This window comes from Neodiprion pinetum, chromosome 4, assembly GCF_021155775.2.
Source record: "Neodiprion pinetum isolate iyNeoPine1 chromosome 4, iyNeoPine1.2, whole genome shotgun sequence".
In the NCBI taxonomy this organism is placed as follows: Eukaryota; Metazoa; Arthropoda; class Insecta; order Hymenoptera; family Diprionidae; genus Neodiprion; species Neodiprion pinetum.
The window spans coordinates 27,643,151-27,660,598 of record NC_060235.2 but is presented as its reverse complement, the minus strand read 5'-3'; the positions used below and the strand labels follow the sequence as shown (position 1 = coordinate 27,660,598).

The 17,448-nt window shown below is 39.2% G+C and overlaps 1 protein-coding gene across 3 annotated transcripts in view; it reads left to right on the top strand.

Moving 5' to 3' along the window:
• The window catches only part of LOC124217069 (uncharacterized), a 68,997-nt gene that overhangs the window by 14,284 nt on the left and 37,265 nt on the right, over positions 1–17,448 (top strand). Inside the window, exon 1 of one of the 3 annotated variants that reach the window (XM_046622328.1) lies at positions 8,984–9,626. The exons of 1 other annotated variant lie outside the window; for it this stretch is intronic. The gene's annotated coding sequence lies outside the window, so the exon portion shown is untranslated. Of the gene's footprint in view, positions 1–8,983; positions 9,627–12,522; positions 12,612–17,448 lie in introns of those variants that run through there. One more of the 3 variants, XM_069135632.1, reaches the window with a different exon arrangement.

Genomic DNA, 17,448 nt, shown 5'->3' with positions numbered 1-17,448 from the left:
ATTTGCAGCTACTTCGTATTATGGCCTGTAATTTTCCCTCGAAAAGCAATAAACGAATATTAACGCAAATTTGGAATTCCGCGTATTGTTTTGATTTGAGAATAAAGATAAAGAGAAAATCAGCGTAGTCGCTAATTATTGTTAGTATTTCTTCTTTTTTCTTCTAATATTACCAGGTATAATCTATACTTTGCCGGTTGTCGATAAATGACTTTATAATACAGTCTTGCCGTTCTTTTCTTCTCATGTTTCTTTTGCTTTAAAATTCTTCTCTTCTTTTATTTGCGGACCATTTTGATCTGATCACATGACCCTAGCTAATTTGAATTATATTTTACTCTCACGACATATTGTAGGACTTGGAGAAAAAATACGATTTGCAAAATTGTACATGAAAACGAGAAGTTAGTTTGCGGTTAACCATTTCTAACATAATTTACACGGTAAAGTCTCTACGAAAGTAAGGAAAATCTGAGCCTGAAACAAAACGACACGACGCGACATTTGAATAGATAAGTTAAAAGAATCAGTCAGAGTATAAAAACATTCAGTACGGAGATTTTTTCATCAGTGTTCGATAAAATAATTTCTTCCCGATCCTTTTTCTGTTGTATTCGTATCTCATCGTCTCATTTCGTTCAGATTCACGATCAAGCTTAAACGGTCTGGACTAACCTGTACATAAAATCTCGGTAAAAATATTGAATAATATTATAGTTGAACCGAATGTAAATTTATTTACAGAAGCTAATTAACGAACCAGCGTGTCTAAATAATGTAAGCATAGCGTGCGGTGTAAAGCTCCAGGATTCAGTTATTGTAGACGATTCACACTTCAAACGGTGGTTGAATCCTTCGAGAACACGATATTATATTCAGTTTACAAAATAAAAAATAGAAGAAACGGAGAAATATAAAAACAAGCGAAAAATGTTTTTAAAATTCTACTACTCATTTTGTACCTAAAAATATTATCTTTCGGTCCCGTTAAAAAATGCGAATAGTTATAAGGACACGCAGCTAGATATTTCTCTCGGTGTGATGTTATCTCTGATTTGACGCTGAGTGTAAATCACCTGTAGAAATAACGTTGACACCTGTGTAAATTATGCACGGAAATTTACCTGATTGCGAGTCAAGTTCAGCCGAAGATCTTTACCACCAGCCAAACATACCCTCGAAGATCGTACGGATAACGACGTTTCGCATCTGACGCGTCCATTTGTGCATTCTCGTCTGTGTGATGATTCCTTACGCGTGCGATGGTTAAAAAGTGCGTTGACTCCTGGAAAAAACTCGCCGCTGTACATAACTTTGAATTATCACTTCGCTCCTTTATACGTACACACACTTGCAAGCAGTTTTCTACGTTTTACATTTGTCTGGGTCGTGTTACAGAATCGTCGCTGCGTGAAATTTTCCAACGGTAAAAGAACGAACATAACTCGGTCATTGGAATCCTGGCGACTAATCCTGACAGATTGGAATCGTTCTTTTATCCTTGCGCGCCAAAACGAAAATTGTATGTGTCTGAAGCTTATGGTGAAATGCGATGTACATATTATACGTTAAAATCTTTTTTCAAGAAACGCAAGTCCTCGTAAATGCGTCGCGTGAAAATGTGGGTGAAAAATTTTACCATCCGCATTATACAAAGTAAGCTTATTTCTCGCTAAAGATAAATTCCCGATAGTTTTTTTTTTACCCAGTTTCGAAGCGCATAATTAAGCCGAGTCAAGCTTTGCCAACGACTATTTTGTGATAGAGCACAGTTTTCTGACAAGTACGTGATATTTTGCAATTCGATCAATTACTTATTGTCAAGGCACGCATGTCGACCAAGTGTTGACTCCGTCGTCGTTCTTCTCTGGGAAGAGAAATACCGAGCAAAAAAGTTAGTCCATCGTTACAGTCTGTTTCTATTATTCTTATTTTCCGAAGCAGTTTAACACACCGTACGCGGATTTTTTCTCTTCGTCGATACATTGCATCGGCAAGGATATAACGAAAAGATCGGCGTATAGAAGACAAATCACAGCCGATTGTCGTATTAAACACTCGAAGTGGGACGGAGAGGCATCTTGAAAATTTATTCCTCGTGTTCTTCGGTGTGTTCTAATTTAAATAAAAGAAAAATCAATTGGATGTACGACTTAATCTCAATTACGAAGCCACTTACTTCGATCGCTTCGATAACTAGATGTTGATGATTAATGCTAGTCTGCTAAATCGCCTTTGAACTTCAGATCTAACGTTCAACGTTTCAACAATTACTCGTCATTTTACTGTAACGAAAAAAACTAAAGTACGACGATTGGTAAAGTTTGTTTATTTTTATAATTTGGAGGGCTTCTGGAGAAAAGTTTCTCGAGTTAATAGATTGTACATTTTCACTACAGGAAGCAAGAAGAAAGCTGGGCGTAATTACTTCCAGCGTAATAATATCGTCTCTTAACGAGATGCGTAATAGTTCCCAAAAATCTACGAAAGACGTAGTATACGGTATTTGTGAAAGTGTTCCGAGTGGCACGATGCCTGGAAGTTGACTTTCATTTCCGATCCAGCAGCTAAAGAATCGTATCACGTATACACCGACTTGCAGTCCTCACCTACGGTGCAATGGATGTTTCGGAAAAAAAATTCACGCAAGTCCCAAAGAAAATATACAGCCCTTATAACTCAATAGTCACCACAGACGATCATTAGATCATAATTAGAGCGCTAGAAAACGGCAAAGTTTAAAGAATTCAACGTCAAGAACATTTCAATCCCGGAAAGAACAGCGCTCGGAAGCCCGAAACGATTCTCTCGTGACGCGACGGTGTTTCTGTTGTTAATAGGATGAACGATCAAGTGCCTCTCAAGTACCGAATGTCAGCTCTGACCACACGAGTGTCTAAAAATAATCCCCGCACATTGGTATTAAACCGCAGTTTAACGAGATGTGTCGTAGGGTGTAATTCGACGACTCGGTTGATTGATAATTGCACGTGTCATGGATTCCGCGGTTTCTAAAAGGAAGAGATTCGGCCTTAGGCTACGTTCCAGTAATCCCGATCGCCACTTCCTAATTGGCAGCGACCGTTTCCTGCATCACGGTTCATCCATCCAGCGCTGTGAAAGCGTCAGGAGCTGACCGGCGAGACCTTGTCAATTTCCAGGGTCAATTTCATCACGAGGGGTCGCTTGGTCACTTAGTCTGTACGACTTGACGAGCGAGTAGTTCTCCCCCCGCCCCTCCCTCTCTCCCTCACTCTCTCACTCTCGCTATTTCAAAACACGCGTCTTAAATCGCCTCGATGATCCCTCTCTCTTAAACGACTCGCCTTTTAAGGTTCTTCGGACACGTAGAGCAATGTAAAGATAAAAAGCTGAATTTTTTGTATTTTATTAATCGTTAATAAATACGTGTAGGATAATTTTTTGAGAAAGATGTGACGTGTAGTTTTTGGGCGATTAGTTATTAAAATATGGATATTCAACGTGTAGTCAATAGGGTAACCCTTTGGATAAAATTTAATCACAAGTGCTAAAGATATTATTACAAAAAATTGTATTTCATATTAATCAATTAAATATTTTTATCTAAATGATCGAAAATTCACGTAAATATCGATTAGCCATATTCAATGATGAATGACGTATCTGAATCGTGAAATTGTGGCATCGTCGGATAAAAAAATTTTTTACAATTGTTTTCTTTGCAAATCGTCGAAATTGTTACGTCGAAATTGAGTCGTTTCATTACTCATTTTGTAAATTTATAAATGAAATTCAATTAAACACTGGCAACAACTACATAACACACATCTATTTTATGGACGGAGGAATGATGATCGAGATAGCTGAAATCATTGTGAATTACTTGGAATGAAAAGCATGCCAGAAAGTCAGAAAAGTTGTGAAAACCATTTTAGGTCTTACGGTCAACGCCAAATGATTTCAATACGATAATATTGGACAGATTTCTACCTTATCGTGTAATTTCCTCGATTTCCCTTAATTTCCAATGATTTCCCAGCATTCTGGGTGATCCCCAGTGATTATTTGTGATTACCTGTAACTCTGTCCGAGAGTCGGAAGGCATCGAAAATCGATGAAAAATACTCGACAGACTGGAAATCAATCTTACTGAATCGGCATCACTCATTTGACTTCCAAGTGAATAACCCTTCGGTGCAAATCCTAACAACGAATGTGGAACACCGACGCAACATTTTCTCGCATCGCTGTAACCCGCTAAAATTCCGCAACGCCGTTGATCGATTCAATATATTCAAACAGCGCGCGAGAATCGCAACAGCAGTCAACTTCGCACCGACGCCGATGCCTGTGCAGTTTCACCGAAGCCGGCGAACTTTCTGTACGGAAGTTTTCTCATTTTTTCAGTCTGCGCATTACAACGTAAATCACGTTGACGAATTCGTTGATGTAATCGGTAATTATTAAGAGCCATGGGCATGTGTATTAATTAACCTGCACGCGAAAATTAACTCTGGAATGCTTTTTCCTTATAAAAGACGTGTATACGTTTTATTGGAAAAACGCGTCAGGCGATAACGACGGATCGGATTCGTCAACAAGACGCGACGATGCCAGTGATTTAGCGATAAGGAATATCTCTAGATCTAATCGCATCGTCACGTATGCGGTAGACAACTGTTATTTATTATACATGCACGAATCCTCTTCTGAGATTTGCTTATTTTCAGTGGCGATAACGCGCCTCGCAATTAAAACGCGAGATCATCGGACATCTGCACTGCGTTATAATAAACATATTCGATAAAAATTTCGGTATTATAGTAACGTGACGCAACGATTGTTTATAATTGATATATATCTCGCTCTTATTATTGTACACACACACACAGACGCACCGTTATTGGTCCCAGCACGTGTTCAAAATTTTCTATTAAACACATCTGCCGCTCCTCTTCTTTTCTCGAACAAAACACAATCTATACCTACGTGCAAGCATTCATACATATATATATATATATATATACCTACGTAGTTTATACACACGTATTTGCAGACGTGCAGGTAATAGCCGTGCGCGCCCTGGCATGCCGCTTATTGTTAATCATGTGCGTGACAAATGTTGAACGGAATGGATTTCGCACGAAATGATACAGGCATTGCACGCATATACGTCGCGATGTGTAACTCGCGTCGAACACGTGTGACAATGAATGCAAGCGGAAGACTTGAAGTGAAGAAAACAAGATGTATATGGGGAGTTCCATACGTGATGTGCAATCGATTTGTGCGATGTGAAAAAAATAATTACAAATTTTGGACTCGGTGTAACTCGCAACTTGTAAAAGGTAGAATTTTTATTATTTAGGGGAATTTTTTTTACAAACCATTAATTGACTTGACCAAGTTTGAGACAAATCGGAAGGGGCGTGGACAATCGATTGCACATTGCGTATGGAACTCCCCATGTATGGAAGAAATGGGAACTAATGACTGAATATAAATGACAAACAATGAGAACAGCAGTTTGATATTCGTCAGTGAACGTGAAAGAAAAAATGAATCAGGAATGATGAAAAAAGAAAAAATTATTTAACCGGCGTTAATTCGCTCGGAGTCATTCAAATGTGAACAATCTGCTTTGTCCCAGATTCTCATAATTAGTACCAATAAAAAAAAAAAAATAAACTTGAATGTCCAATAATGTCCATCGGGTCATTCGCCTGTATTAAGAAATGATAATTACACATCAATGTTATTATATTGACACTTTTTTCGAGAGTCAATGAAACATTTATGCCGCAGATGAAACTTTAATCTTATATCTTGACCGAAAATTTTGTCCATAAATCGTGTAATAAGAAAGATAATAATTTCTTTCGATTTATAATACGTGTATTACGAACGCGATATAAATTTCTGTACTGTGTCTAATTATTGTGCGCGGCGTGATTACAAAGAATACTTGGAATGCTAGTAATTAAGAAGAGAAAAGAGAGATGAAAAAGTAAAGGAAAAAGATCGAATTCACTTGGAGCAAATTATACCACTAAGACGCTATCAAGCACGTAAGATTATAGACGAATAAATATTTACTCATTCGGATCAAACATCTTCGTTTTGGGTAATATATTTCTCATAATAAACATTTTTTGACGGGATTTTATCTACGTACGCGGGTGTGTATATTACGCTCAAGTATACATATATTATCGTTTCCCAGTCACATCCATACAGCGTGTTCTACACAGTAGAACCCCAATTTTATAGTCCACGGATCGAATGATTTTGTTATAGATTTTTTTTCCTCACAAAACTCAACATCTCACAATGTTTCAAATACCGCATCTACGATTCGATAATTCTTTTCAAATTTACGAATCTGTGTGAATTTTTTCCGTTAATTAACACGTTCGTCAGGATTGGCAAATGAATAGGAATAGAGTATAATAAATGAGTTTCTAAAACGTGTTAATTTCAGTACCCACGTATACACATATATATATAAAACTTTTGGTTCGGATAATTATTTTTATTTACAACAGCGTTGAATCATAATTCGCAAACGCTTCGTTAAATGAGGGAAGAAAAGATGTGTAGAAGTTCGTTGTCAAGATACGGGTTCTACCGTATAAATCTGCACGTGAACTCTCGCTGACATGCATTACAGTAATCGAAAAAAGCGATGCAGTTACGTGTACATCTTGTTTTTCTTTACTACCATATATATATATATTTTTTTTCTTTCTCTTTGCGGTTCGTTACATATTACAAGTATTATTTCACTGGGCTAGAAAACAACGTCGTGGGCGGAAATATCGTTAATTACTTCTCAGAGTTTTTATTATACGCATTTGTGTGTACAAACACACATACACGCACGCAGGCACATTATACGTATATGGAAATGATTTCTTTCAACGGCGAAATCACCACTCCACGTGTATAATGCATGCGTATAACGTATTCGAGCCACTTCGTAAGATGCGATGAGCAACTAATCGTAACCTCTGATACGCCTCAGGCGTTGAAGATGATTCGAACTCGCGTAGGTAAACAATTGGAAATAAAAAAATACCCGTCTTTCATGTTCTAGGGAATAACAATGCCGATTTATTATAAACAACGACGATTGAGCGTTCAATGGGTCGCGAAGAAGAGTGCCTGACGTAACATTCGAGTTGAGAAACTTTCCGCGTATACAATAATATGTAAATATACAACTTTTCCACGCGGGCATAAATCAAGGGGTAGGGTTATAAAATGCCTTTTCATCAATTTATTCAAAGTATAAAATATAAAGTGGTAATAAATTTGTATTCGATGCGGAACGATGGGTGTTGGACGATCGCTTTGATTACGTCTGAAATACCAAATTTATTTTACCTACTTCTACGGTTTTTCAAATCATTCGTAATTCGACGATCTTGTCAAAATAAGTTCATTTGACATTCTTCCCCGAATTTATTTCAACGTAGTTGTAGTTGTTCGAATTTCACGGAATTGGTTCGAAAGGGAGACTCAAAATTTTCAGACACTTTCCATAAAGTATCTTACGATTATTTTAAAAGCTTCTCGTCGCAAAGATTTCGGACGAATTTCATCACGTTGGTAAAATTAGCAATTCCTTTAGGTTCATTTTATTCTCCGTAAAACTCTTCGGAAACATTTTAAACATATTTTGCGAGAATTGCAATTCGTCAAAAATTCAGAAAGCCTGCGTAGCTGGAATTTCTCGGCTTAACTTACCCATAAAAAAAAAAAAACAAGCGTATCGTTTGAACGCAAATTTTTTTATTTGAAATATGTAATTATAAAATAAAAATAATGGTTCGTAGAAAAAGTACGAAATGTATAGACGAGAAAAATGTCGATTACACTACAGAAATCACTCATACATTGGACCGTTGATCTCAACTATATTCTTTCTGATTATGGATAATCGTACTAAACTTTTCTGTAAGTATTGGGATAATTTGATATTGGTGGAATATTAAATTCATCTTAAGGCTCTACTTCACGGAAACATGTAGTAAATTAGTGATCGTAAAATGTTCTACCTATGTATTAGAAACTACAATAATTGTACGTTAAACGGTTGTTGTTATAAAATTTCCTTGTAATTCAACCAATTTGTATTTCAAGCGTTATTTTGCACGATACAACCCATTTTACTAAAGTTTTCAGTGTCCGGTATATATGATCTAAAAAGAAGTGATAAATTTGGCGGACCTTGATGGGGCAAACCTAAAAACTTCCCGCTGGGATACGTTTTGAGACGTTAAAACATTCGCGAATGAAATTGAAATTTTTTTTCCCCCCAATATGGTTATTACAGTAACTCAAAAAGCACGTAACCGATAAAATCTAAAATTTAATCAGTTCTAAGTTGAGAAAATCTGGGTTGATATAGACAAATGTCACCAAAATGGTACACTCTCAAGATATCATAATTTTCATTTCGTTCCTGATGCTGTCAATCAAATAACTCGAAAAACCACCAAACGGATCATATCCAAATACATTGAGAAAAGCCGTTTCAATCGAGGCCCAAATCATAAAAATCCGTTAATACGTTCTTCTGCATGCAACCTCGAAGAAGAAATGACTCACACGGGCAAACGTCGAGATCCGGTGAAAAATCATACTTTTCATTTTCCTCGCGATTATAACAAATTCCCTGATACTTCTATTTCTTCGTCAGCGATAAAAAATTTAAAAAAATAAATAAAAACTGAACAAGAAGCGGAAAGTTTAAAATGAAATTTTCGTCGGTGTTGCTGGCTTTCGAGGAAAAGGCAAAAAGCCAAACTCTTGTTCGAAATCGGTTGGCGCATCGCGATTCCCCGCGAGTTCCATCAAACCAGATCCACCTGCCTGCGCGGCGTCAGGTGCCGACGTCAGGCGCCGCGACGCTCCCCGCCAAAGCGCCCGACGCCGCCGTCTTCCTCCCGGCATTGCGGGACCGCTGCGGCACCGCGCTCGGTTAGCCATCGCCGAAGTCAACTCAGTTGCGCGTTGAAACCCAGACGAGAGAGTTGCCGGTTACCGTCGCTAGCCAGCACCTGCTGAGTTCGGTGTTTCCCCAAGAATTTTTTAACGACAGTATCGAGGCCGCGACGAGCTCGATACATACCGGTTTAAATTCATACAACAAAACGCAGACCAGCCCGCGAGAGATTTCCACTCGGGATATTTGATTTTTTTCAAATATTTTTACAATTTCTTGTAAAACGATGCATTTGACGCAGATAGTTTGTATCGTTTAAATTGTGTTGAATTGCATGTAGCAGTGTGCGAGACTTTTTATTTGGATGAATATAACATCGCGTATACTACATACGAGTTTAATGCAATCTAAGAAAGGCGTTGCGTTCGCGCCGAAATTCAACTTCGTGACTGTCAAAGTTACCTGCACACAACGGTAAAACTACTCGCTTTCTCCAAAGACGTGCACCGCTGTACGGTTCCTTGCTGGGAGAAAGAGAGGTGCTTTTTTTTTCTATACGATATATAAAAACGAAAAGCCCGAACCGAGTAAGTGCGCGCAACCGATGAAGTAAAGAAGGAAAACGGCGCTGAGAACTCGCGTGGATTATCGAAACGGAAAGCAAGAAAAATAGAAGGAAGAAAAAAAAAAAAAGGTAGGATCACGATCTAAAATGATCTCGATATCTGTGCCGCGCGGCAAGGCGAAACCACCTTCTGATACTCGTTTAAGACACGCGTCTCGACTCTCGTAGGTATGTAGGTAGATGCACGTAGAGAGACGTAAGGCGTCTAATTATTTGCCGAGGACGTGCCGGAATGCGTCCTTCTGCCGACAAGAGATACAGAGACACTGAAAACCCTGAAAGCTATCCGCTCTACGCAATTACAGATCACGCATGTGATGCAGAAAAGCTGCAGCGGTCAAACAGTTTTCGCAAAACTATGCAAGAGACATTAAATCGATCGCGCTCGTTGTCAGTTTCGTTTCTGCTTCATTAGGTGAACGGTACGACGTTGTTAATTAATTTTTAATCGCCAAAGGTTCACCTATTCTGTGCTTTGCGGGTGTGTGCCGTTTCACCGTGCACGCGGCGAGCGACGCGGAGAGAAGCGTAAGCGCCAACGCGCACCTTCGTACGCATGTGTGAAGTTGGTTGCGAGTGTGCAACAGCTGCTTGGCTTGCATCGGCCGACCCGTAATCAGCGTTTCTACTTCGGCCAAGCGACGCACGCAAGGTTTGCAAGTATGGATACGAGTATAATAGGCGACGACTGCTCGCCAGCTCGTTGACTCGAAAGTGAGCGCGCGGTGCTGGCGTCGGTTGCCTTGTACGAGGTTACATCGAGCTGACGTGCACCTCGAGCGACGTGATGCGGGATGATCGAACGATCGCTTATTGTTACGAGGGTGCCACCCTGATAGATTTCGACGTTGACGCTTGCGTATCCAAATATCGGAGTCCGCGTATTTCGAACGCGAAAATGGGCTTAAGGTCGCGCAGTAATCGCGCCTTTACCGACCGAGCAAACTCACCCTTTTTCTTCCTATATTAAATGTAAACAAACGGACGAATAGGGCTTAAGCTTTGACGGTGCATCGCTCTTTTGTAGCGGAATTAAGGAAGGTTATTCATATTCCGATAATCGTGAAAAAAATTTGTGATTTTTATAACCACATTTCTCGCATTTCAAGGGCCAAAAAGTGCGCAGCTGAGATACTTTGCGCTATTCCGGAAAGAATGAGGAATAGAACGAGCCATCGTTGAACTGTTTTTATGCAATAATCATGCATTAATAAATAAATGGCACGAATTCGACGAATTTACTATAGCGATTTCGTAGAATCCATGCCATTCCTTTAGTTCTGCGTCAAATGAAAATGCATCGGAGCGTTTTGTTCAGAGTTGTGTATAGAATGCGGCTGTTAAGCGTTTGAGATACGCGGGCTTCGATATTTGAAGATATATGTGTGTCAACATGGAAATCGATCAAGGCACCCCCTTAAACCGCTTCGCCGGAGCAAGAGAGGCATAAATGATGATGGGCGGATCAATGGGACGTTTACGTCTTTTGGACAAATATAACCCAGCTCATTTTACATATACATGCGTTCTTAGGTATCAAGGAAATCCCGAGTTATAAAGATCCTAATTGAACCTCGAACCTCCGATGTTCGAGGATATACCGCGATCCAAAATTGGGACTCGTTTAATCCACGGAAGCCTCGTTTGTAATGTTCCTGGCTTAGACCTCAATTGATCCTTGAGGTTTTCTTTTCTCGAATTCCGCGGATTCGCGGCACTCTTCGAGTTTGACTAAGACCTGACAATCTCGATGACCAATTTCGATCTAGAATTCTTGACAACTTCGAAGCTCTATTTTTGTCAGTCAACCTGAGCTGAGAGGATCTGGAGAGCGTGGAATGACATCTAAATTCTACTCGGCATACCTGAACGACAAAGGAATTATAGAGGGTTGAGAGGTTCGAACGTGTTCCAAATTTTTCTCTCGGGAGTGCGGTGATATAAATCGGTTCAAATCCTGCGGAGGACATAAAAATTTCCAGGAATATTTAATCATATCAAAGTTTGTAATGTTGCATAAGAAATCACGAATCGAACACTTGGAAATCAAATTGCAAAAAGAAAGAAATTCGAGTGATTGAAATATTTCTTATAACAACGAGGAAGCGTGACCGAGTGAACCGAAATCGTAAGAAATCATTGCGAATCATTTCAAATCACAAATGATATAGCACTCGAGAAATAGCCCGGCAAGTGTTGTAAGTCTGGCGATCTCACGAACACCGAATGGTATCATTTCATTAAACTTCTATTGACTTTTAGCTCATCGTGTGATTTTTTAAATCTTCAATGATTTCACAACGTTTTCGATTATTTCTAGTAATTTCCATCGATTTTTTTGTGATTCCATATAATCCGAAAATCACCGACAGTCGTCTTATCGATCGCTCCGAAGTCATCGGAAATTAGGAGTGATATTGGAGATCAGTGTTGATAAATCGCGACCATTAATTTGATCGTCGAGTAGGTAAATGGCCTCTATATTTTACCATCTGTGGCCACCTTCGTAAAATTCTGCACCAACTTGTTAACCTTTACTTTCATTCTGTTCGATTATTCAATATTATTCATCACCAAAATCCGACTTTAAGCAAGTTCTTGACAAAAGTTTTTGACAATCGACACACCTTATTGTCTTACGAATAGTTTTTACGTGGATCAAAGCATGTACCATTCATTCATCGTCATTACCTTCGATCACGCGTGATGAGTTAGAGGACCACAATTCGATCGGACAATGATCACATCAGGTGGCCGAAACTGGTAAAAACTCTGCAATTACCACCGGAAGTTTTTACGGGATTACGAACAAAAAATGAGCATAAAATTTGTTATTTGTGTAATGATTTACTTGTTTGTTTCCTTTTTTTTGCTATTTCGTATACTGACCTTCGATAGTTTTAGGAGCTGGATTTCGAATTCATATCCTGAGGAGATCACCTTGCGAACTTCAACCTTTCGAAATTTTTTACCTATAGTCGGAGTAATTTTGTGAGAAAAAACCGTGTGGCAATGACGATAATGGATCACCCATCTGCAAATCGCGATCTTCAGGCAAGTTGAATGTTCCTAATATTTAGTAAAACGTTGAACGAAGTGCAAGACGAATGTAGAAGTAGTATCACAAGTCTTTGGAATCCTGAAATCTCGAAGTCATCCACTAAATATGCAATTCTCAATCAATTCTCATTGTTAAACAGAGTTGAAAAAACTTTCGACTTTGCGAGATCCGTGCAAAAGCAATGTTATTCTTCGAAATGTAAAAATATGGGAACAATTCCAAGGTTTCAGAAGAAAGCATTGAGCTGTTCCTCGTTTCGTCGTATTGTCCGAACAAGCTATTTAAATAAATTCAATTCACTTCTCCAAGTCACAAGTTACTTTATTCTTGAACAAATTGTGCTATCGATCGATTAACATATTCTCCAGGTTAAAGAGAACTTTAAAACGAACCAAAAAAGATTTTCTTCATTTCGAAAATATCGTATTCTTTGAAAAATGTTTGTTCTTCGACTTGTTCTACTTTTTAATCCATTACCGCAGTTGCTTGAATGCAAATATATGAAGAAGAGGAAGAATTCTCTCGGGTGCATTTGGCGTTCCTTGAGTACGGTTGGATACTTACGGATTAGCGTGTGGCAGGGACATTACGCAGTCACTTTAGTCGTGAGCCAACGTAAATACACAAACCGTACCGTGACCTTATGGGAGGAAATGCACGAGCGTGCTGCGAACACTCATGCTGCAAGCATGTTTGGTGTGCAATATATTGTGCACTCGGCGATCCTTACTCCGATCCTTCAAGAATTGGCCGATTGCCAAAAGTGACGTTGATTACGTCACCACGAAAATTTCAAGCAAAAGATAAAAGAACCGTAAGAAAATGTTTCGTCGATTAAAACAATCGTAGTTTCACGTCTTGATAAGAAAAAATGGTTCTCATAACTAATTGTTGAATGACAAATGATATGTCACATTGGATCCAAAGCAGAGAACTTGTCTCGTGATTGGTACTTGGCAGAGTCAGCAGATCCATTCATCGTGTGTGTACGAAAGAAATTGATTCGTGATTGGACAAAATACGAGTACTGGTCACACGAGACAGGCAATCGCTCGTGATACTTTTCACATACGGTTTACCTCGTCTCGTTTCGATATCGTTACGTTAAGCGGGGAAGAATAATAATGCACGTATGTTGCACGCGAGTGTAACGATCGCCGAAAAGTTGATGGCCGTTTCCGAATAGGAAAATAAACGAGCTCGTGACACACGGATATTTTTAGCGGATAGTTATGAATATAGAGGAGTGGCGTGTGTATATTGTATAATGATTTCTGCATAACCAATCTTGCGGATAGCGATGATTGCCGATCCGTTGACGGGAGGAGGATGCCACGGTACCACTGCCAATTAGAAAACTGTTAGCATTCATAACCATCGAGCTCAGCTGTGGTGCCTTTGCGAAGAGTTACTACCATTACAGATAGTCCTCGTCGCGCGTCTCGGAGTTCAAAACTACTTTTCTCCTCTATGTATGTATATTATCTATACGCATATGTACACGCTACTATACACGCATAATGTGACTCGTTGATAATTGTACATCAGAAATGAAAGTGAACGTGCACGTTTGTAGATATATACGCTACTCGGAAGCTTTCACGAACGTCGCAGTATTTTTTTACTCTGCAACGAGGTTGTTTATTGGTCAAGCTATTTATAACGCCGCACACTCACCAGTGATTATCGTATCGGAGTCGAAAGTTTGTGTTTTCGTTTTTTGGTCACCGGAAAAAATTTTGCAGTAATGTATGGAAATATTTTTACGATTTCCCCGCTTCATAATAATAACTTCTCCTGATCACCGTGCACCCAGACCCAAAATAGTACAATCTTCTGTCTAACATTGCGACTCTTGTACAATCCTTGATTCGGCTCGACGCTGGACACGTTCGCTTCCGTTATGCTCGTCGATTTACTCGAGAGGTAATCGGAGCCTTGTCTATCAGACGCGTGCTCGCGATTGCTTACATTGTGCCCGGCGTTGTATCACACACCTTAACTCAACGTAAAGCAAAGAACATCGCTATCTCGCTATCTCTCCGCGCATGGTGGGGATTTCCCCGTTGTGACGTACGAAAAAAATATAGTGAAGAAAAATAATCAGAGCATCATCTCTCATCGTCGCAGGTTTACACACTGGCGCGTTTACTACATGTGTTACTACGTATCACACACGTGACCGAGAAAAAGTTCCGATCGTTCCTAGTGTTGGTTACACACCGTGTTCGTCACGGAGCGTGTCGGTTACGGTATACAGAGAGGATGTTACAACCTTTTTTTCATTCGATTATTCACCGGTAGATAAGAAAATCCCCGGTCGTCAATTTACGATATATTTTCAATAAGAATAGCTCGATTTCGATTTAATTCTATCGCTAAAAGAATCGGCTTAACTGTATGATCTCACACCGTTGCGACCAGCCAAGGAATGACCGATGTTGTTCAATACTCTCGAGTATGCACAATAAATTTTCTGACTTTGTAAACAGTTGGTTATTTTATTGCAAGCTGTTGAGATTAATTTTAGCGTACCTTAGCGTAGAACCCGGTACTCGAAATCTGCGGAGCATGATTTTCATACGTCCGCTCTATCGCGCGGTTGTTTCCAGACTGAGGAATTCGACTAGCTGATTTTGGTCGTTACGATTAATATAGATCGATGACGTCAAGGGAAAAAAAATTTTCGATGACGTCACTTTATGAACATCCGAACATCCGACATCCAAACTTTGGTTTCAAACCTTAATACTATGTATGATGTACGATGTACGATGTGTGATGATATTATAGGCAAACCGTCGGATTTCGTATCCTTGAAAAAAGGTCACGAGATGCTTGACAGAAATGACGTCGAACGGCTCAGAACTACAGCTGTTGTTTGCGATTGTGTAAGAGAGAGATCGATGATTGACCTTCGTCAAATTTTTGTACATCAATTATCTTATATCTGTACTCGCGATCTTGTAATTCTCGTTACAAGTTTGTTGGATTTTTTCTCCAATATCGATGACGCGTGACATTTGTTCGAAGCGTTTTTTAATTCTGCGAAAATAATCGGACTTGGCGCTGCTCACTTAACATGTAAATTCTTGTTCACGATCAATTTCAGCTATGAAACGCTTACGTTTCAGTTATATTCTTTCTCTGTTCTTGCTATGGAATTAAAGTAGTGACACAAGAAACAGTCCATTTTTACCGACTGAAATTATCGGCAACTAACTTTCTCGACAAAGGAAGGATATAAGATAATTGGTAAAATCGAATGTCAAAAACACTCGTGCCAGTGGAAGAAAAAAAAATTAGAAGAAACACTAGACGTCGGTAACGTTTTTTTTTTTTTTTTTTTTTTTTTTTTTCAACCATCGCAAGCACACCGTTCGTCTTTCATTTAAACAAAATTACAATCAGTTTTGCTGGCTGATGAATTCCATCCCGACAAATCACCTCAAAATTAGATGATGCGGTATAAATTCGAAATGTGACACACCTATTATAGCGAAGCAGCTCTGTCAGGTATACAGGATACATATATAATATACAACACACGCGTGTAGACGCTGGAAGTGACTTGAAAAGCGAGTTTATATTTCAGTACATGTATCGTGTATGCGTCGTGCATAAATCAACGGAATGCCAGAAGCAGGAGCATTCTTATAATTTCCTCTCCGTTCGAAATGGGAGCCGCATTGAACGCCTTTGCACCGCCTCTCCAGCATGCACATACATATTAAGGAAAGGGAAGTGATTATACGACGCGTAAAATTCGCCATACGCGACACGAGTGTCTGGGCATTGGTAAATATGATTCAGCCATAGACTGAACCATGGGTTACGTAGTTATACGGTGTGCTATACGCTGCACTAGATGCTGACTAATCGGGACTCGTTGAGCGTTGTACGGCTTCAGAGTGTGTGTTTCAAACGGTCAGTGTAGACTGTAACTCACACATGAATCCTGCGTAATGCTATATACGTGTATATATATATGTACGCGTAATAAAATTTACCGTACTATTTTACAATGCTTCACTGCATATCGAGATATCTTGCACCCATTACCATGCACCACCACCACCACGACCACTACTACCACTGTACATAACTTTGTGAAACGATGCCGCCAGCACATTGCACACTCTCCACTCAATTTCATTCCACTTCCGCACCTCTCTAAACGGCTTTTCTTACGTTACTTTTAGGATCCAGTTTCTTGTCTCCTGTTGTTCGTCGGATAACGAAAGATATAAATTTACCTCGCGGTGTTGAGTTGTAACAAAGTTTGTACGATTTTCCACTTCTCGTTCAAAGAGGATGTAGGTGTGTTGTAATCCTGAGAATCATTCCAAGCTCAATGCAGGAATCCTGATGCCTTACGATGAAATCCTTGACTAACCGTTTCCTCGTTTGTCTTATTTTCTCATTCTTTTTGCCTCTATGATTCAGACAACGGAGAGCAAAATACGGTTTCGAAATGAATCGGAGAACACAGAGTCAAAGTATTTGGAAAATTGTTGAAATCAATCGAATATCAAAGTACGGTTCTTTGGAGAGAAGCCAATATTATATATATGCGCTGCATTCGAATCGCAGCTGACTAAAATTCCTATTTTAAGATGTCTCTTGTGCAAGTTTTGAAACTAGTTGATTATGCAATATGTATATTACGTAACGAGAGAAGAATGTGTTTTTTCATCCAATCGTTTGAAAAGAGTCGATTTACGTTTAACATTTGAAACGAGACTGGACAAGAACGAATAATATGAAACTATAAGTGTATGTTTTTCAACTCTGTTTAATCCTATCCAAACGAAGTTATGAAGCGAATTA